The sequence below is a fragment of the Lactuca sativa genome, chromosome 4 (assembly GCF_002870075.4).
Source record: "Lactuca sativa cultivar Salinas chromosome 4, Lsat_Salinas_v11, whole genome shotgun sequence".
Taxonomy (NCBI): Eukaryota; Viridiplantae; Streptophyta; class Magnoliopsida; order Asterales; family Asteraceae; genus Lactuca; species Lactuca sativa.
Window position 1 is genome coordinate 181,438,414 of NC_056626.2, and position 21,673 is coordinate 181,460,086.

The 21,673-nt window shown below is 35.8% G+C and overlaps 1 pseudogene; it reads right to left on the reverse strand.

Moving 5' to 3' along the window:
- Positions 1-5,855: 5,855 nt before the first annotated feature.
- LOC111900193 (ankyrin repeat-containing protein ITN1-like) lies at positions 5,856-11,785 on the reverse strand (annotated as a pseudogene).
- Between the last annotated feature and the right edge of the window lie 9,888 nt (positions 11,786-21,673).

Consider the following 21,673-nt stretch of genomic DNA (forward strand, 5'->3'; position numbering starts at 1 on the left):
ATTCATTTCAGTAGTAAGTGTAGTAAATCGCTGCAAATGGGCTTCTAGGGTTTCTCCAGGGACATAATCGAACATGTGGAAATTTTGTCTTCACATCTCCTGACGACTCTCTTTCATGTTTTTAATTCCCTCGTAGACCTTAAAATCAATTAAAAAGCACAACTAAGACCAAAATCAAACTTAAAAGTCAAACCCTTTGATTATAAACCTCAAAAGTCAAATTTAAAAAGTTAAACTCAAAAGTCAAACTTAAAAGTCAAACTTAAAAGTCAAATTTAAAAAGTTAAACTCAAAAGTCAAACTTAAAAGTCAAATTTAAAAAGTTAAACTCAAAAGTCAAACTTGAAAAGTCATACTTAAAAATCAAACCGAAAAACTAAATTTGAAAGTTTAAAAGTTAAACGAAAAAGTCAAAGGTCAAACTTGGAAGTCAAAGTTAAAACAAAAAATCAAAAATAAAAGTTAAAAAAAAAGTCAAAATAAATATTTTTTTAATTATTTTATTATTATTATTATTATTTTTCATGAAAAAGGACTTTAAAAATAAAGAAATTTAATTTTTGGGCTAAAAATGACAATTTTGCGAAACTTGGAACTGAAAGGGAGTGTTTTTGAGTAAAAATGCGGAGGAAAGGAACAAAGGTGATGCTAGAGGAGTTGGTTAAGGCGCTGGTTGATGAATGGGAGGTCTCGAGTTCGATTCTCGCAGCCCCTAAACTCGCGTCTTATTTTTTTTAAGTGCGAAGCGAAGCTGGTTGCGAGGCCGAGGTGCGACGCGCGATGCCAGGATCTGTTGCAGAAAGGAAACCGCGAGGCCCATAATATCGGACTGTGAACCTCGAGGCCGCAAGCTCGGACCATAAACGTGCGAGGCCTCGGACCGCAAACACTTCGGAAACCCTAGCTGCTGGTTGCCACCCCCTCGCTGATTACGACCAAAAACACCGATTTTTGCCCTTTTTTGCTCCAAAACTTGATCAAAAACCCTTTTTTATGAAAAACACGAAGAACAAACCCCCCCTTATTTTTCAGAGATCTATCAAAAAACGCAAGAATATTTCGAAAATAAGATCAAATAATGCTCCAAATCTGACAAAGTTGACTGATACAACTTGGCTCTGATACCAATTGTAAAGTCCCTAATTTGCCAGTGTATCAATCAGATCTGTTTGATGGTGCGGAATCCCAATCAAACGGATGATGTCAGATCAAATAGAAGAGAAGAAGAAGAGAAATAAGATGAATCTCAATGTATTAATGAATAGAATGATGATCCGGATACAAGAGATTCACACACACTAACACAATAGTTCTTCTGCCTCTCTAGCCGTAAACTCTCTAGGGTTCATCCATCTCTACTCCTCACCCTAACACCTATATTTATACTTGGAGAACATGGGCCAGATAACATGGGCCGTAAATGGGTTTACGGCCGTAAGGTGTTTACGACCGTAAACTCAACCATAAACATGACCGTAAACTCCAAAAATATTACAAAAAAATATAATTGCCCAGAAAAGCAAAGTATAAACCATATTTTGACCCAACATACGCTAAGCGTACTAGCCGATGGTGAGTACGCTGGGCATACCTGCATGTACGCTCAGCGTAACCTCCCCTGCTAAGCCCTTTTCTCATTAAGTGCTTAATACTCCACTTCAGAAGCTACAATTACAGATCATGGTCCTTTTCCATGTCTTAATCCATAAAGTCATTGACTTTGTGACTTAACTTGTCCTAAACAAGCCTAAGCTCCCAAATTGACATTGTTCTTCCATAAAGAGGGCTAGATCTCATGCATGAACCCATTAAGACATTCAAGATGGAGACTTTACTGCTTATGGGACCTTTTTAGCTCTGAGGGTGGCAACCCCAAGCTCAAACACCAGGTTTCACCAAAAATTTCCATTATTTGGACCTAAGAAGGTCCAAAGCTCCGTGAACTTAGATCTAAACTTCTATAAGGAAAGTTGGAAGCTTTATACCTTCTGGGCTTTGTAAATGAGCTGGAGAACTTGGATCCAATAGCTCTTCCTTGATCAATGAGACTCCAAGATGACCACTCCTCTTCAAGAACACTAAAATACACTCCTCTGTCAATAACTTCAAAGTATCATAACTCTTTCGTTCCAAGTCCGTTTTCGACGAAATTTATATCCATGAAAAGGTGGCGAGAAGCCCTACGCCTCTAGCGACACACCCCGACCCAAAACCTCTCAGATAAAAACTCAAAACCCATAAAAGACCGAAACGCCCCTAGCCTTGGCCTCTGAAATCCATAAGCGTATATTTTCAGGACAGGGTATTACAGTTTGTATGGGACTCAAATCGCATAAAGTTTGCACCTTTATGCCTTTACAGTCCTTAATGACTTCAGATCTAAAATTATAATCAACTTGGGACATCTATGACTCAGGAATCATACTTCTTGGACAAAACCCCATAAAAGTGACCATAAAGATATATAAGGAACTACAAGGCAAGTTAAGAGCTTGATTACCAGACAGTGATGAGAATGGAATGAAATCCTTGGATCTATAACCTTATCCTTGAACCGTCAAGCTCCTTCTTCTTTTAGGCTTCAAGAACACACAAACCACTCAAGGATGGCTCACACACTCCCAAAATGCTCTAGGGTTTTGTGGATTAGGGTTTAGGACAAGGAGGCTGTAAATGAGGCCAAGGGGTGAGAATTAGGATGCTTAAATAGGGTGCAAAACCCCGAATTTAGGGTTTCACCCTGGATGAGCTACTCGTCAAGTTGGGGATCTCGACTCGTCGAGTAGATAACTCTAACCCCGCACATACTCTGCCCTCTACTCGACGAGTTAGGGCCACAATCTCATCAAGTCCTTCTTTAAAAATAATTAATTAATTAAATTAAATACGTACCAAGAAACCAGGTGTTACAAATTTGTATGAAGATGTTTGAATTTGTATTTAAGTCATGATGTCTACGTATAAAAGTGATGTTATTATTTGATATATGGTTCAAAAATAATGTTATTATATAATAAGTTCATTCTATCATAATAGATATTTTATTACAATATGTATTCTATTAGAATGTATATTTATATATGGTTTAAATCCAGAAATTTTCTTAAAATTAGAATTTTAAAATTAAGAGAATAATTTGTCCTTAAATATGAAATTTTCCCTTTTTAAATCTACTTTAATTGACTAAAATACCCTTACAATGATATTAGTGTTATTATAATGTACATGCTCTCATATTTTAATATCATACACCCTGAATCATATCCATTAATTTTTTTCATCAATTGGTCCTTAATCGTTCCTACGACCAAACAATATTTGTATTTTAAGAGACAAAGGCTTCTAAAATTTGTGGTAATAAGACTTTCATGTAATAACTACATGTATAGAGCGCATAAGAATTGAGAGTTGGAACGTATATTGTTGATAAATGATGAATATATGGATCATTAATGGAAGTTTATGAGTGGATAACAACTTCAATCTCAAGTCCGTTTGTTAAAAGTATAAACTTTTAATATCTTCAACCTATATTATAAAGTATTGTCATTTTTAGGGTTAACTTGGTAAAATTTGATGTTGAAGATGATGTTGATAGTCTTGGCATACTTAAAGGTGGTGCGGAGCAAGATGTTGATAGTCCTGGCATACTATCTTGTAATATTTTATGATATAAATGAATTGCATCGGTTATGAGTGAGAGTAGATCTATTTTTCACCGTCTAAAGGCGTGTTCGATACAGGGCATTTGAGAGCTTCTAATTTTTAGCATTTAACAAAACGCTCCATTGTGAACAGAAAGTCTTGTTTGACAATACAAGCTTCTAGAGTTTAGTTTAAACAAAACGTTTCAAATCCAAAAGCTACTTCACGTAGCGTTTAACGAAACGCTACAAACTACAAGTACCCACTAGTTTTGCCGAACACACCTAAGTGTTTTTCTCTCATTTACAAGTTTCTTTTATGTAAAGTTTAAAATCTAATTATTTTGTATGTGTGTGTGATCCATATGAGTTAATATGCGAGTTTGAGAGTTAGGATAAAATTATTGTATAGGTTTGAGCAATGTTTCTTGTTGTATTTGTATCTTGAATTGGTTCTTTCATTTTACGAGAACTGTTCTTTGTTTTCATCTGTGTTTTTGTTCATCGTAATACTTGTAATGAACCAATAAGTTTTATCTCAGATTTGAACCCAATAATACATTCTAATGATAAAATCAGTATCGTGCAAGAGAATAATCCCATACATTAAGATAGCTAATAGTAGGCCTGGTAATTGGGTTGGATTCGATTTAGCGGGTCAGAAACCATAAACTCGACCCAACCCATATAATATATGGGTTGACGGGTCACGAGCTGATGGGTTAGAAACTTCAACCCAACCCAACCCATATAAACCGTTTAAGTATATGGGTTCACGGGTTCACAAATTAATGGGTCAAACCCAACTCATATAACACGTTTAATAAATGAGCAACACATTTTAAGAAATGAGGTTTTTTTTCAATATAAATTCATAAAATGATTAAATTAATTAACATAAAAAAATGTTTTCAACATAAATTTATAAAGTCAATAAAATCCAAATAAATGGAAAATGAAAACACTCATAGAAAGTGGATGTGTTCTTTGTTCGTGACTCGTGAAAATAACGACATGTATTTTTTTTCTTTTTTGATTAATGAACCGCAAATGCAGATTAGTCACATACAAATATGGAAGGAATACAATGATATTGAATATTATGTACGGATGGAAATCAAATTTCATTAATAATTAAATATGTCATTTTTTAGATGTAATATATATATATATATATATATATATATATATATATATATATATATATATATATGGGTTGGCGGGTTGACCCGCGAACATAAACAGATAACCCAACCCGACCCATGAAATAAACGGGTTGGCGGGTCAAAAATTTCAACCTAAACTCGTCTATTTTCGGGTTGAATCAGTGTCGGGTTACGGCTTGGATCGAGAGCTTCTATCCCTAGCTAATAACTTGAGAATGTAACTTGTTTGATGCAGTTTCTTATGTATTTATAAATGATTAGTATAATTTGGATTAAGATAAGGACTAACCAAAAAAATTTATATTTGAATAAGAATTTCGTAAAATTCCGGATATACCCCCTTGAAAATATATATTTAACAATAATATATTATAATAGATATTTTATAACATGTGCTCAAAAGGAAATATTACAGTAAAAAGGTATTCTCCATAATTAATAATGCATTTTATATTTTTCAATAACAAAATATTTCTTATAATTAATGAAATTTATTTTTAATTATTGTAATTTTTTTATAATTATTATTTTTATAACAAATATTAAAAAATCTCATTATAATATAATATATGCAGATTAAATATGGTGTACATCATCTATAAATTTGTAGTATATCATCTGTAACCGTTTTATACAAGGTTAAATTTAAAACATTGAAATAACTTGAAGGGCTAAAAGAAATAACAAATAGACAATGATTATGACTGATGGGGTATATGGTACCACTACAATCATCACACCTACACAATTTGTTAGTGTTTATAGGAGGACCCAATGTCAATCTTTCATTTTGAAAAATTCTTTTGCGAGGTGTCGGTGTTGCGCAATGGTGTTTCAGTATATCTTCTGTTGAGGTCGTTATTGTAAACTTGTCTTATCAGCAGTTGAAGTCTACTGAACGTCTTTTCTCGTGGTTTAAATTAAATTTTCAGAGGTGGTTTCTGTGGAAATCTTTAGTTGATTTTAATTGAACGATGACTCGATAATGCCAGTTAACCATATATGATTCCATTCCATACAGTTGTCTGGAATCGAGGATAAAAAAGATGTGTAGTTGATAGAAGTAGAACATAGATTGGGTGCATTTACTTATCAAATATTTAGCATATACTAAAATGCATGAACATAAATTAATATAAGAAGATGTGGATCGTATATGCAATGATACATCTGTGATCAGAGGGCATGAATCCATCTGGAATACAACTAAAAAAATCTGAATTTGTTGAGAAAGAAGCATTCTTATGTGAAGCTTCCTTGACTCCAGCTTCTATCTCGTGCTTCCTCCATTTGTGTTTCTTGAACCGATGTCTGATGTGCATAACCCCTAGGCTAAAGAAAGTGGACCCAAGAGTCCCACCACATATAGCCAGAAGAGCTTCTAAAATCCAGTCTCTGAAGTGGATGGCATTAGGCACTGGCATAATCACCCAAATTGCTGCAACATATGACACAGCCATGAATGATAGTGCCACCCATGTTACCTTATGAGCAGCAGCTAGTATCCGTTTCAATTGCTTACTCCCAAAAGGGATAATGCTGACTAGCACTACAACGATGCATAGGGATACAAATAGTGCAATGTGATTACTGATGGAAAAGATCTTGAAAGATCGTTTTTTTCCCATAATTGACTTTCCCTTTAGAGGTCCCTCCTGGTAGACACCACCAGGAGGGTTCATACCAGCTGTGAACGGTGGCTATCAAGATGTTAACTAGTGTGATTGTGTTCCTTGCATTTTGTAGTGCCTCTCTATGCAGTTTTATATGCTCTCGTTTTGGGCTTTTCTTGTGAGCTTTGATATGTTTTTCTTCTTGTGCGGTTGTTTGGCTGTCAAAGCTTGTGTCTCCATATTTCTCAACAATCACATTTGAGTCTAGAGGGACTACATCAACATGAATTTCCGATAGGTTGGCTATGGCCATGTCTGTTGTAGGCACTTCAGTTTGATAGAGATTGTATGTGTGATTCCCTATGATTTGAAGATTAGTTTGCTCTTTTGTTTCATTCTTGATGTATTGTGTGAACTGCAATGAACTTAAATGAAGTTAACGACATAAAACAAAGAGAATTTAACTCTTAATTGAACTATTAACTCTTAATTGAACTATATCCACCTATCATAAACATCCAGTTTAGACAAGGCATTAATTGGTTGTATATGGACTTCAATAAGCACCCAAGTCCTGGTATGACACTATCATTTTATTTACTTAGAATCATTTCACAAGAGATGCCCTTGATAATACCTTTTTCTTGAGAAATTATAATGATTAAGTCCCAATCCTACCTTGTTTTACGGTTGGATGGGACAAAAAATTTGCAATTTTTGAACCATGGACTTTTGTGGTGCGTAACAAACGAGCCCTTAGACTGAAAAGTGTCGAGACTAGTTAGTCCATCTGGAACGATAGAGATTGCTAAAGGGAAATGAATATACAGATAGAGATTCCTACCTGGTTCAAACATCTACTCTGAGCAAGATGTTGAATGGTATTACCAAATTTATCAGGTTGATAAAATAGGTCTGTTCCCTTGAGGATACAATCAAGAAATTTGAAGGCATCAAACTTATTGTATCTTACGGTAAGATGAAACACGTTTTTTCCATTTTTAGACAAAATCTGGAAGGACGAAGGAGCTATGGAAGCAAACTCCTCCAAAACGTCCAGGTTCCCATTTATAGCAGCTAAGTGCAACGGTGTGTAACCGTTGTTATCAAATTCTAAAGCTTGGTTAGGGTCCATCCTTAAAAGCATTTTTGTAATCTCCAATTGTCCGCTCCTGCAAGCACCATGCAGCGCCAAGGATCCGTTTCTGTCCTTCTGGTCAGCAAGATATGAGAACTTTTCTAGCAACTTTTTAGCAATATCTGCATCATCACCACATACAATAACTTTTATTAGGGAAAAACGTTGAAAATATCGACCTCCTTTGTCTTTTATACCACCATGGCAATATAATATATATTACATTTACCTATTTTAGCAATGCACTTAATCACTTATAGTTTTCTACTGATTATAGCAACACACACACACACACACACACACACACACATATATATATATATATATATATATATATATATATATTGTGTTTTCGTGATGTCTGCTAGCTAGTCCTAGTTAATAATTAATTGTTGATTGAAGTTTTCCATGGGCTAGAACCCGATTATTGGTCACATCCATGACACCATGTACATGTGAGGTAGGCATGGGAGTTGTTTTGGTCCTTATTGGAAAGTCAAACCTATATCAACCCAAGTGAAGAAAGATATAATTTTGAATACCATATGTTTTTGTTATATTTTTTAACCTAGGGATCCAATCTAGTATATCTATAAGCTTTTGCTTCCTATGTTCTTGTTGCATGATATAATGGTCGCAAACTAAAATAGCAGTCATCACTATGATTTGAAATAGCAAACTATGTGGTGATATATATATATATATATATATATATATATATATATATATATATATACAGAGAGAGAGAGAGAGAGAGAGAGAGAGATGGATAGATAGATAGGTTCAAATGTTTTTGACAACTATTGTGTGACTGTGTGCACCAATAAGAATTCAGGAAATAATTAATTATTAATTAAATCATTTAAGGGTATTATAGTAATCTTGGCATATTTAAATATGGTAGATAATTAATATGTTCTTTTATTATTCCTTTAAATATGGGATGTAGTCAAAATCTATTGAAAAAAACCTTAGCCGATCATGTATACAACGATTTATCCTCCCTTTCGTTTTCCCAGCATTGGTCCCTGCTATTCAACGGGGTTTCGGAGGTTTTGGGCTACCGTAGAAGGGGAGATGTGCTAGAGGTTCGCTCAGAGGGCAGGAGGGGTTCCGATGGGGCAAAGAAATCAACGATGAAGTCGAATCTACATAGGCCTTGATCGATGGGAACAGAAGAGAAAGAAAGTGAGGGGAGGAGGTATCGATCTCCGATGACTGACTAGACCGAAGAACAAAGGGAGAAGCAGCGGGGTGGGGTTGTTGCTCCGATCGAAGAAGGTCAGGAGGTGGAGAGGATGTGGTGGTGGTCGCTGATTCTTCTTCTCCGGTGAAATCTAGGTATTTTTTTATTCATGTCTTCCGATTATGTTTTTGGTTAGTTATTTATATGTCAATTAGTTTATTTGTCAAGACAGGAAAAATAAAAAAACATTGCAAGATAAGATAAGTAAAATAACATGCTGTTAGAATATATTGATTTGAAGATTACATTCTGTTAGAGTAATATACATTTTTTTTCAATGTTTACTACATTCTATCAAATTTATACTTTGAAGATTACATTCTATTAGAATAAGTTACAATTTTTTAATGTTTGCTATATTCTATCAGAATTACAACCCACATTGCCAATTTAAAATATTGTATGCATTCTGCCAAAATTTAAAATGGCATATATATATATATATATATATATATATATATATATATATATATATATATATATATATATATATATATATATATATTCTGTCAGAATAATGGTAGTGCAGTAATGGTAATTGCACTTTAGAGTTAATGATTCTTTTTAGAATTTGTGTTTGCTTTTTTTGTAATAGATTTGCTATGATATTTTTCCACAGAATGAACAGGTTCACTAAAGTCATTCTTAAAGAATACAATATTTTTTTTAACCATTCTTAGTTTTTGTTGCATTTTTTATAGGAATTGATTGAAGAATGGTTTGAAGACATGATAGGAAATGCTTGAAGAATGAATCAACGATCGATCACACTCACATTTTAAGAATCTTGTTATGTTTTAAAGAATTACACTTGTTATTCTTTTAGAATTTTGTTATTATTCAAGAATGTTCTTTTGTATCACAATCATACAATGTAATTATTTGATATATTATTAGTGCAAGAAGACATGTATTCTTTATAAAATGTTAGTGTTGATAATATGTTCTATAATTCTTTAAGCATGTTAACATATATAAATATTGAATATAATCATATTCTGCAAGAATAAAATCAAAAATATATTTACTAGTTTATGGTTGATTTTTATGTCATTCTAACAGAATGAAATCGGATATTATTAAAAATTATATTTGAATTAAATTTAAAAAATTCAGATTTTTAAAAATAAGGGTATTAATTATCCCTTAAAATCTAGAAATTTCATTTTCTTAATATAGGTTAATTGACCAAAATAACCTTATGTTGAAATTTATGTGATTATATGGTACATGTTACCCTATTTTAATATCATAGACCCTCAGATCAAGATCATTGATTCTATTCCATCCGTTGGTTCAGATTTGTGCTTACGTGCACACAATAGATGTCAAGAACATTTGAACCTAGCCCTATATATATATATATATATATATATATATATATATATATATATATATATATATATATATATATATATATATATATATATATATATATATAGGAGTATGATCAAATGAGAACACAAAAAAGGTTGAGAACGCGAGAACAAAGTATATTCATTTGCGATTCCATGTATTCATTTGTGGAGAAATGATAAATTTTTATGCATTTAATTTCAATTGAAGAGAAAAAGCATATTCATGTTGATTATGCGTAAAAATTTATCATTTCTCCACAAATGAATACATGGAATCAGAAATGAATATATTTGTTCTCGCGTTCTCAACCTTTTAGGTGTTCTCATTTGATCTTTTTCCTATATATATATATATATATATATATATATATATATATATATATATATATATATATATATATAATTTGACATAATATAATATATGTAATTTTGAAATGACACATAATTTAATTGCAATCCATGGGATAGTGTTGAGTCAACGTCATTTAATTCTTTAGTTCTCCTTCATGAATGTAACGAGGTCACGAAGAAATTATATGTAGAAATGAAAGTTATAAAGAAGTTGGAGTCGTTTTAGTCAAATTTTCTTTTCTAGTCAAAGTCGTCTGGAAAAGAAAAAGGAAAAAGGGTCAACTTTACTTCCAAAAAAAATCTGATCTGTAACTGTATGGTCGGCAAAAATGTGATTAAAAAGTAGCACTGGTATTGCTTGACAACTTGCTGTAATGTTGATAGCACTAAACCCCTAACACTTTTATTTCTCTTATTTTTAACCATGATAAATAAAGGTTCATTTTTTTTAACCATTGATAAATAAAGGTTTATTTTTAAGTATGTAGCAAAGAAGATACATATAGTAACATCCTAAATAAAATGACAAGCGGTGCATTGCCTATTATAAAGTGTGTTGTAATTATGAGTATATGGGCTTGTTTGGGATTTAGGCCAAAAAGCCAAGTTACCCTGCTGGCCAAGTAAAAAATAAATAAATAAATAACAAAAATGAGAAGAATTATCCATACCTGTTTGGCCTCTTGAAACTGCAGTATGGATGCAAGCTGCATCGTCTATGATGTTCATCAACCAACTAGTGTGATCAAGAAGGTAATTGACAATGTTAAGATGCCCGTAAGTACAAGCCAGGAACAAGGCGCTTTGATCCTCACAATTGAGCTTGCTAGCCACCCATTTGTTCTCCTCCATGAGTCGCCTGACCACCATCTCGTGTCCCATCCTGCACGCTTCATGGATTGGTGTCTCTGAGTTGCAGTTCTCAGCAGCCACCATTTTCGGTCTCAGTTCCAAAATAAGTGACACCATTTCAACATGTCCGGTTTTTGAAGCAAGGTGTAACACACTTGTGTTACCGATCTTTTTGTCGAGCACTTGTTCATCTTGTTCAACCATATTCTTAAAGGAAACTGTGTCATTTTCGACAATTGCCTGAGTAACCCTCCAGTCCATAATTGCCATAATAATCTTTTACCTCTCTGTTGCCACAACCAAGTTTAATAATCAAAACAAGTGTGCGTCCACGTCGATTTATGGCAACTAAACGCTTTTTTAGAGATAAGATGTGAACTTTTTAGCTCGACTTTCCAAAAGAACATAGTCTAAAAGTCTCGTGTGGAGTAGGAACGTTCAAAGCAGCTTTCATTTGTACCAACTACCTCTTTTTGTCTCTAGGTGTTTGGATGTGTTCTCCCAAGAATAAGATTTTCATAAACATGCAATACACGATTGGTTTTTGGTTTACATGAAACAGTGTAATCATTATCCTCAACTCAAATCAAATATCTTATTGCTTATTTTCTTTGGATTTTGATTTATAAATATGCTGCGATAATCATTTTGAAAATGTATTTTCGAACACCTCTCTGGTCTCAAATGAGAACCAAATGCACTTTGTGTTATTTATTTTAATAGCTAAAACTTAAAAACAACGAAGCTTAAAGTTTAGATTTTTAGAGAATCTAGTTAACAAAACGGAGAAATGTCATAAAAACGCTTAAATTTGTAATTTTCTTTATTTTTACCTTTAGTTATTTTATGTGTCCATTGATACCTTATATTTGTATTGATTTTTTTATTTAAAGATTTTTACCGGTTTTTTCTCATTCGTCGGTTACCATGGTCCATACAAAAAATGTAAAATCAATTTTTGGTAGGTTTCTCCACAATAGAGTAATTGGAGTTCATTGTGTTCATCTATGAACCCATAAGTCAAGTCCTAGAAATCTTTTCTGGAAAAGAAGAAGAAACCAAAATTTGATTTTTAGGTTTCTTTTTGTTTATCAGGTTTTAAAAACAATCGCAGATACAAAGAAAAAAAAAGCAGAAGATGCGTTTAATCAGGTGGAGATTTTTCAGGGTCGAGCATGAAGAGAGTCAATGGAATCGCTTGTTTCCCGACAATTCAGTTTGGAAGTTGAATATAATATAGCAACGACAATGGGTTTTATATGTGTGTGTACGTGCTTTGATTAATGATGAGTAGACTCATTCTCTTTGATTTTTGTGTTTTGCTGATGCAGGTCTTGTTAGGTTAGAATGACAGAGAAGACGATGATGGTGGGATCCATGTGTTGAACACGACTCTTTATATGGGAAACAACAATACTTTTATTAAGACACTTAAGGAGAACTTACACTTTGTGAGACTACTACACACTTTGCTTTCTTTGAGGCTTTCTTGGATGGTTTGGAGCAAATGAGCTCCATACCTATTTATAGGCCTCTTAGGAAGGTTCTAGATACTAGCATACCTTACTACATACTAGATAACTCTAGAACTATCTAACATGCTCTACATGCTTCCATATTTTTCTAGAATGTTCTACCATGTTCTGGAGAGGTCTAGGTTGCTCCAGTGTCTTCTAAAATGATCCATTACCTTCTAGAGTCTTCCATGTTGTTCTAGAGTATTTTGGACTGTTCCGGTATATTCCAGAGTCTTCCATAGTCTTCCATAATGTTCTAGAATCTTCTAGAGTATTCTAGAACAAGCTAAAGTCTTTTAGATAATATTTGATCTATTGGGCTAGTGATGATCTTTAACACTATGTTGGAAGCCAACATGCCATGTTTGTGCTTACTTGGATGTCACATAAGCTATCACTTAAGCGATCACATCTTTTGCTTATGTGGCAAAGTAAAAAAAGAATCAAGGCCCTTTTCTTCGTTGGTCAAAGTCATAAACTAAAAAACCAACCTGCCTCCTTTTTATGTGTCTCCTTTTTCCCAAAGAATCTCCTCTCCCTCTTTTGTGTATTCCAAGTGCAGCAAAAGAAAATAAAGGGGGATTATTCAGTCGAAAACCAAGACGTGACCGTTGTTGTTTAATTGATTTCAAATAGCTTTCTCCAAAGAAAACCGATGAACAATGATGCCGGGGACCTGTCTTCTTCATGTCTTCTTCATGCAGGTAAACAAAAAAAAGGATAAATCGTGGGCAAGGGTGTGATGAAGTATTCAAATTTTCATCTACAAACCCATAAATCAATTCTAACAAACTGTAACACCCGTTTTCCAGAATGGATCAACTGAAGATTTAAAGATATCAACGATGGTTTTTTTTAAGAAAAAAACTATGCCACGATGTGGTGCATGGATGACCATGACGTGACATGGCAATTTACTAGAGATCACATCTGGCATGGTTACCACAACATGGCAAGTGGATGGTCACAATGTAGCAGCTGTTGCAGCCCAAACCCATGATTTTTAGGGTTTCCCTCCATATCTAAGGACCTTAACTTTAGTGTTAGGTCATTCTCTTCAGCTGTAACGCCCGTATATCTGGGCTAGTCAATTTAGAGACGATAAGCGTCAAAAATGAATTTTTTATGGAAGATTATTTAGAAGGAGTAATCTTAACTAAGTTGTAGTATATGTTACAAGGATTCGGTACATATAAAGAACACCGAAATCCGAGTTATAATGAAGAAGTTATGACCTGTTGAAGTTTCGCGACAGAACCGGCACGACACAACGCGACGTAAATAGTGCATTTACGTTAGAGTGATATTTGGCCTTAGCGATCTAAATGAAAGTCATAGAATACGTTAAACCGAGAGCATGCATAAAAAGAACGTCCAAATCTGATTTCATATGAGGAAGTTATGATTTTTCTAAGTTTCAGCTTAGCAGTGTATAGACCGAAGTTCGAATATGAGATCGAGTGATATTTAGCCGAAACAATCTAAACAAGAATTGAAGATCTCGTCTATAGTAGTCCAACGGTGAAAAGACAGACGAAAACAGACGACAGATGAAGAAGTTATGAGTTTATAACAGAGTTTTCCTGTCCCGCCCTACTAAAAATAATATATTAATAATATCTTAAAAATAAAGTCAAAATTAGCCAACGGAGTCTAAACGAGAGTTGTAGAGCATAATCTCATCTATGCGTGGATATAAAGAACGTCGAAAACGGAGCTCATATGCGAACGTTATGAATTTCTAAATTTCGGGGTGCGAACCCCAAAGCTGTGTTAGATTTCACGACGTGAAAATAGTGTTCACGATGTGAACTGACTTCTGACGCCTTTTGGGACCTGACAGACGCATGTTGCAATGACGCACCTGATGATGACTGAACTCACGACATGAATATTTGAGATTCACAATGTGAATCCAGAAAATCAGCCCTATAAATAGAAATCGAAGGGCTGCCGATTTAGGTTGCTACTTTATCACTCTCTCACTCCCGATACCCTCTCTAAAAAAATCTTTTAACCCCCTGAAGCCCCGGTATCACCCCGAAACCTGAATCAAGTCCTAAATCCCCGAAGATCCCGAGGAAAAAAGAGTTTCAAGCCGAAGCTCTGCCCGCGAAAAGCCCGGTGTGTGAAGATATCGTGGATTCATCAAAGAATGCTACTTGGAGAGCCGTAGTGCTGTCCGAGCATCGTCTTAACATGTGAGTGTATAATCCTTTTCATAAACACGATTTTAATACAAGTATTGGTTGAATGTATTATATCTATGTTATGAGTGAGTGTGTAGTTACTTTCTTCTACCGCATAGATATGAAGTATTTGCTATGAAATACGTGTTATGTGTCTATACGTTGTTTGTTTATTTGAGATGGTTGTTGAATGAATGTTTTATACAGGTTTTTAAATGATTTAAATTATATATGTAATTTATATCTACAAATATGTTGGGTAGAACATGGATAGATAAAATAGTTGGTGTGTGAGGAAAGATTACTTTGAGGATGAGACGAAACATGATATAGATCATGAGATGAGGGTGACGGGTGAAAAATGAGTGAAACCTTTACCCTAATGATGGCCCCCGTCATTCATCAGAGTAGGGATGACAACCACAGACTATTCTAGACAGTCTTGTGGAACACTAGCAAGCTCGCAACTTGTAGGTGTTGTGAACGATGTGCTCACCGGTGTACTCTAAAAACCCATTGATATGTATTGCTAGAGAAGTATCGGAACCAATACTATCAATAAACAAGATAAACCCCGACGACTATAGAGTTAGTGCTTAGTAACCACGAATATAGTGTCTGTTGAGAAAACCCTGACAACGATGGATTTCGTGCCGATTCCTTAGGATAATCCTTAGGAATAAATGAATGAGGAATAGTTGATTCTTAGGGTAATCATTAAGAAATAAAAAGGAGTTAATGGGGTGGGTAATTGGGGTTGATTGTGTGATGATTAAATATAATAATAACTATATTATTGTGGGTTGAAAACTCTATATGCTCACCAGGCTTCCAAGTCTAATCCACTCAGTTTTCTTTGTATTACAGGTAATGAAACGAGAGTATAAGTCGGATGACTTAACGAGAGATTTTGGATTAAAGACCAGCAGTTATAAATAATTGTTATGTTGTAAGGTCTGTATTGTACTGTATATGCTTTTGGTCTGTATCGAAATATGACATCCCAAGATTTTGTTATTTAATGAAAATACTTTCGCTTTGAGAAATGTTTTGATAAATTTTATCATATTTTGTTTTGGGAACAAATTCCGCAACTCTTTTAATCAAATGATTAATATGATTTTATAAAACAAAGGATAAACAAATCGGTCTTTTCTGGCCGTGAAATTGGGGATGTCACAGTTGGTATCAGAGCATTAGTTTAAGCGAACTAGAAATTTGTAGGATTTCTAGACTTAAACTTAGAATGCTAAGCAATGATTGTGAGATGAGTGTCTACCATATTTTAGACACGAGCACTAGTATATTTTAGGAAAGTTGTCTAAAATGCTTTTATGTGCTAAATGTTATATGTTTTCCATATATGATATTATTTGTTCGGATCTATGGTCTGTTGCCGATCGGGTCTGTAAACCTTATGTGTTTAGGATTCTAAGCGTACGACTACGGTATTAGAACTAGCATGTAAACATTTCGGAGTCATAAGGAGATTTATACGTCTATCGTAAATAAAGCTTTCTTAACTTAAATTCTCGCCCGATACACTGAACGTCTGCTTGGATGTGCAAAACATCATGGAGAAGAATCATAGAGAATTAAGTAAATGGAGGAAATGAAAGGCTTGTAATAGTGAATGACGCCTATCAGAAGATCTCTTAAGAGTGGTATCTTGCCTTTAGAATATGTCAGATAATAACGGAATATTTAGAGGAGTACAGTACGTCTAAAGTACAACTTTGATTGGCAGGATGATGGAACGACCGGTGTAATTCTTGAAGTTTTCCCATCATCTGGAATTTCCACCACCAACCGAGTTGAAGTAGAATTGATGAGTGAAGATGCGCATGGAAGAAGTCCTAGTAGAGTTTAGGAAAATTTGTATGATTAATTGGAGACATTAGTATGTGTTAAATTGTTTGGTGATTTTAGGACTTGGGGACTACGAGACAATACTTGGGACGAGTATGAGTAGGTGTGAATAGTAGTAGAGATCTATACTACTGGAAGCACAGGACTCACGCTTGGATTAGGGAAAGTTGCAAGGTTACCAAGACGCTGGTGATTGGTCTCGTTTTATTCAAGTATGTCGTTACCATCGTTTTGGTAATGACTAATGAGGTGATTTTTATTCCGACCCTAGTGGTCATATCAAATTGAGTCCGACTACGAGGAGTTTGTTACATGGTTCATGGAACCAAGATCGATGTAACATCTGACTCAAGACAAAAGATTGAAATCAATGCGATCAATAACATCGCGCTCGTTATTAAGGAAGCTTGTAGCTAGAAATCCTATATTCAAAAATGTGATTATATCACATTAGAATATGAAGGAAGGTATATTCCATTCTGGAATTTGACTCTAAGAGACTTGAGTCTAAGTGTTGCATCATACGATGAGAGATCATTAGGGCATGACCCATCGATCTGTGACAATAGATAAGGGAAAATACTTATCCTAAGAATAAGGTGTCCTAAATAAGGATTTATTTTGTAACTGTTATGTTGCGATTGAAAGTCCAACATAGTACGAAGAGCAAATGCAAGATTGAGCATCGCCTGCGGTTAAGAAGTCCAAGAGTTAGATGCTCATTCGAAGAAACATAGAAGTTACGATTAATACCTAGGATGGAAAGATAACGTATGCAATCATTATAAAAGCCCTATTTTCATTGATGATTCCGGGACGTAATCATCCTAAGGGGAGATAATTGTAACGCCCGTAGATCTAGGCTAGTCAATTGAGAGACGATAAGCGTCAAAAATGAATTTTTATGGAAGATTATTTAGAAGGATTAATATTAACCAAGTTGTAGTATATGTTACAAGGATTCCGTACATATAAAGAACGCCGAAATCCGAGTTATAGCAAAGAAGTTATGGCTTGTCGAAGTTTCGCGACAGAACCGGCACGACATAGCGCGACGTAAATAGTGAATTTATGTTAGAGCGATATTTGGCCTTAGAGATCTAAATGAAAGTTGTATAATACGTTAAACCGAGAGCGTGCATAAAAAGAACGTCCAAATCTGACTTCGTATGAGGAAGTTATGATTTTTCTAAGTTTCAGCTTAGCAGTGTACATCCCGAAGTTCGAATATGAGATCGAGCGATATTTAGCCGAAACAATCTAAACGAGAATTGAAGATGTAGTCGATAGTAGTCCAACGGTGAAAAGACAGACGAAAACGGACGACAGATGAAGAAGTTATGAGTTTATAACAGAGTTTTCCTGTCCCGGCCTACTAAAAATAATATATTAATAATATATTAAAAATAAAGTCAAAAGTAGCCAACGGAGTCTGAACGAGAGTTGTAGAGCATAATCTCATCTACGCATAGATATGAAGAACATCGAAAACGGAGCTCGTATGCAAAAGTTATAAATTTATGAAGTTCGAGGCGCGAACCCCAAAGCTGTGTCAGAGTTCACGACGTGAAAACGGTATTCACGAAGTGAACTGACTTATGACGCCTATTGGAGCCAGAAAGACGCGAGTTGCGATGACACACCTGATGAAGACTGAACTCACGACGTGAATATTTGAGATTCACGATGTGAATCCAGAAAATCAGCCCTATAAATCGAAATCGAAAGGTTGCTGATTTAGGTTGCTACTTTATCACTCTCTCACTCCCGATACCCTCTCTAAGCCCTCTTTTAACCACCAAATCCCCGGTATCACCCCGACACCCGAATCACGTCCCAAATCCCCGAAGATCCCGAGGAGAAAAAAGTTTCAAGCCGAAGCACTGCCCGCGAGAAGCCCGGTGTATGAAGATATCCCGGATTCATCAAAGAATGCTACTTGGAGAGCCGTAGTGCTATCCGAACATCATCTTAACATGTGAGTGTATAGGCCCTTTCATAAACACGATTTTAATACAAGTATTGGTTGAATGTATTATATCTATATTATGAGTGAGTGTGTAGTTACTTTCTTTTACCGCATAGATATGAAGTATTTGCTATGAAATACGTGTTATGTGTCTATACGTTGTTTGTTTATTTGAGATGGTTGTTGAATGAATGTTTTAAACAGGTTTTTAAATGATTTAAATTGTATATGTAATTTATATCTACAAATATGTTGGGTATAACATGGGTGTAACACCCGAAATTAGAAAGGTCAAGAAAGGAAAGGAAAACCATAAGTTAAAGCGGGTCGACTCGTCGAGTCCAGGGAGGAACTCAGTGAGTCGGAGCAGGATCCTGGTGTAAAGTAAGTGACCGACTCGGCGAGTCGGCAAATGGACTCGGCGAGTCTGGTATGGGTTGGGAAACCCTAATTCCGGGACTTGGTACCATATTTAAGCAACTTATTCTCTTCCCCAGGGCTCGTTTGCGGCCCCTATAGTCCAGAACCCCAACCCCTAGCCACCATGTCTTGGAGTAAGATCTAGCCTTGGAGAAGTAATTTGCAAGCTTTGAAGAAGAAGAAGAAGAAGAAGAAGAAGGAGAGGGAGTTGGGAGGTCCAAGGAGAAGCTTGTTGGTCTAGGATTAGCTTCTCAATCTCATCACTTTCTGGTAATAAAGCTCTCACCTTGGCTATTGTACTTCTAGATCTAGTTTGCCCCCAAATGGATGGTTTTAAGCTCAAAAACAATAAATTCGAAATGATGAAGCAGTTATATCGGTTCATGTTGTAGATCTAGACAACCTTGAGCTCCAGGAGCTCAAGAAAGACATCTTTTGGTAGCCATGACCTTGTTCTAGCCCAATTAGCCTCCTTAGTAGTTAATTTGTAGTGTTTTGGCTTCATTGCATCATAGACACACGTAAAGATAGCAACTTTACGTGTTCAGATAGTCTTAGAAGACTAGATCTATTGTTTGGAGCAAAGGAGAAGCTCTGTGACTTGAAATTATGGGAATGCACGTATGGACTCGGCGAGTCTGGGAGATGAATCGGCGAGTCGAGCTAGATATCAGTCTTAAGTCGCGTGGTAACTCGGCGAGTCACATGGATAGACTCGGCGAGTTGTATGAAGATGGGCAGGAACTCAACGAGTTGGAAGAACAACTCGGCGAGCCTGTTGAAGATTGCCTTAGACTCGGCGAGTCTATTCTTGGACTCGACGAGTCAGGTCGTGAAACCCCAAACCCTTCGAGTTAAGACTCGGATCAGTGAGTTGAGTGGGGACTCAGTGACTTGGACAGGTCGGGACTTGGAAATCAGTAGACTCGGCGAGTCATGGTCTGACTCGGCGATTCGAGTCGCAAATGAAAGGGGTTTCTGAGCTTATGAACTCGGCGAGTTAGTAGGCTGACTCGGCAAGTAGGGTCAACCTGGAAGGTTGAATTTGACCAGGACTTTGACTTTGACAAGAGTTGACTTAGTTGACTTTTGGAGGACTGTCAGACTAAGTGTTATATTGATATTGGTAGCACGGAGAGCTAGAGGAGCAGCGCCTCAGAGGGTTGTCGGTTAGAAGCCAGAGGGTTATCAACAGAGCACAACAGTTCAGGTGAGTTTCCTTCTAGTAGGAACGGTTCTAAGACCACAATGCTGACCCGTTTAGCTAGTAGTAGTTTCCGGACTTTGGTCCGATGCAGTTATTAGTATTTTTGATGCCTTCGTGGCTCAGACAGTATTTATGTGTTATGTGTTCCGGGCTACGGCCCGATGCAGTATGCAGTATATGTGTTCATGCTAGTTGATATGTTTATGTTATGCTATGTTCGGTCAATTTCCGGACTCCGGTCCGATGCAGGGGGAAAGGCCCCAGTTAGTCCGGACTTTGGTCCGATGCAGGGGACAAGGACCCAGTCAGTTTCTGGACTTCTGTCCGATACAGGGGGCAAGGCCCCAGTTAGTCCGGACTTAGGTCCGATGCAGGGGAAAAGGTCCCAGTCAGTTTGCAGACTTTGGTCTGATGCAGGGGGCAAGGCCCCAGTTAGTCCGGACTTCAGTCTGATGCAAGGGACAAGGTCCCAGTCAGTTTCCGAACCTCGGTCCGATGCAGTGGGCATGGCCCAGTATGTGCTTTATATGTTATTGTATGGTATGTAGTAGTTTGGGGGAGCTCACTAAGCTTCGTGCTTACGGTTTCAGTTTTTGGTTTCAGGTACTCAATTTTCCAAAGAGGAGCTCGGAGAGGTTACAATGCACACACCATAGTCAGTTAGCCTGGGAATGTTTACTTTGATAATAAGATTATGTTTTGGATTAATACACAGAAATTATGTTATGATTTATGATGCGTTTTTATAAATATGGTTTAGTAATGTTTTTAAAAGAAATTTTTAGTCGTGATTTTTGGGTCGTTACAAGTTGGTATCAGAGCCTTGGTTTGAGGGATTCGGAAATACTTGAGAGTGTGTCTGGACTCAAACTAAGGAAACGGGAAAAAAGTTTTCAAAAGAAAAACCTTTTCAAAAGGAATTTTTGGTAAAAAGGATTTTGAGAAAAGAAAAGAGTTTTAGAAAAAGCGAAAAGAATATTAAGAAGGAAAATAACTTGAAAAGAGAAAAAGGGTGTGGTGCATGAAATCAACCGAGCTCAAGAAGGTACTCCCAAATTACCCATACAAGTTTATGATTATCAGTTTCAGTTTTAGTTTTTGTTCCAGTTTCAGTTTCAGTTTCAGTTTCAGTAG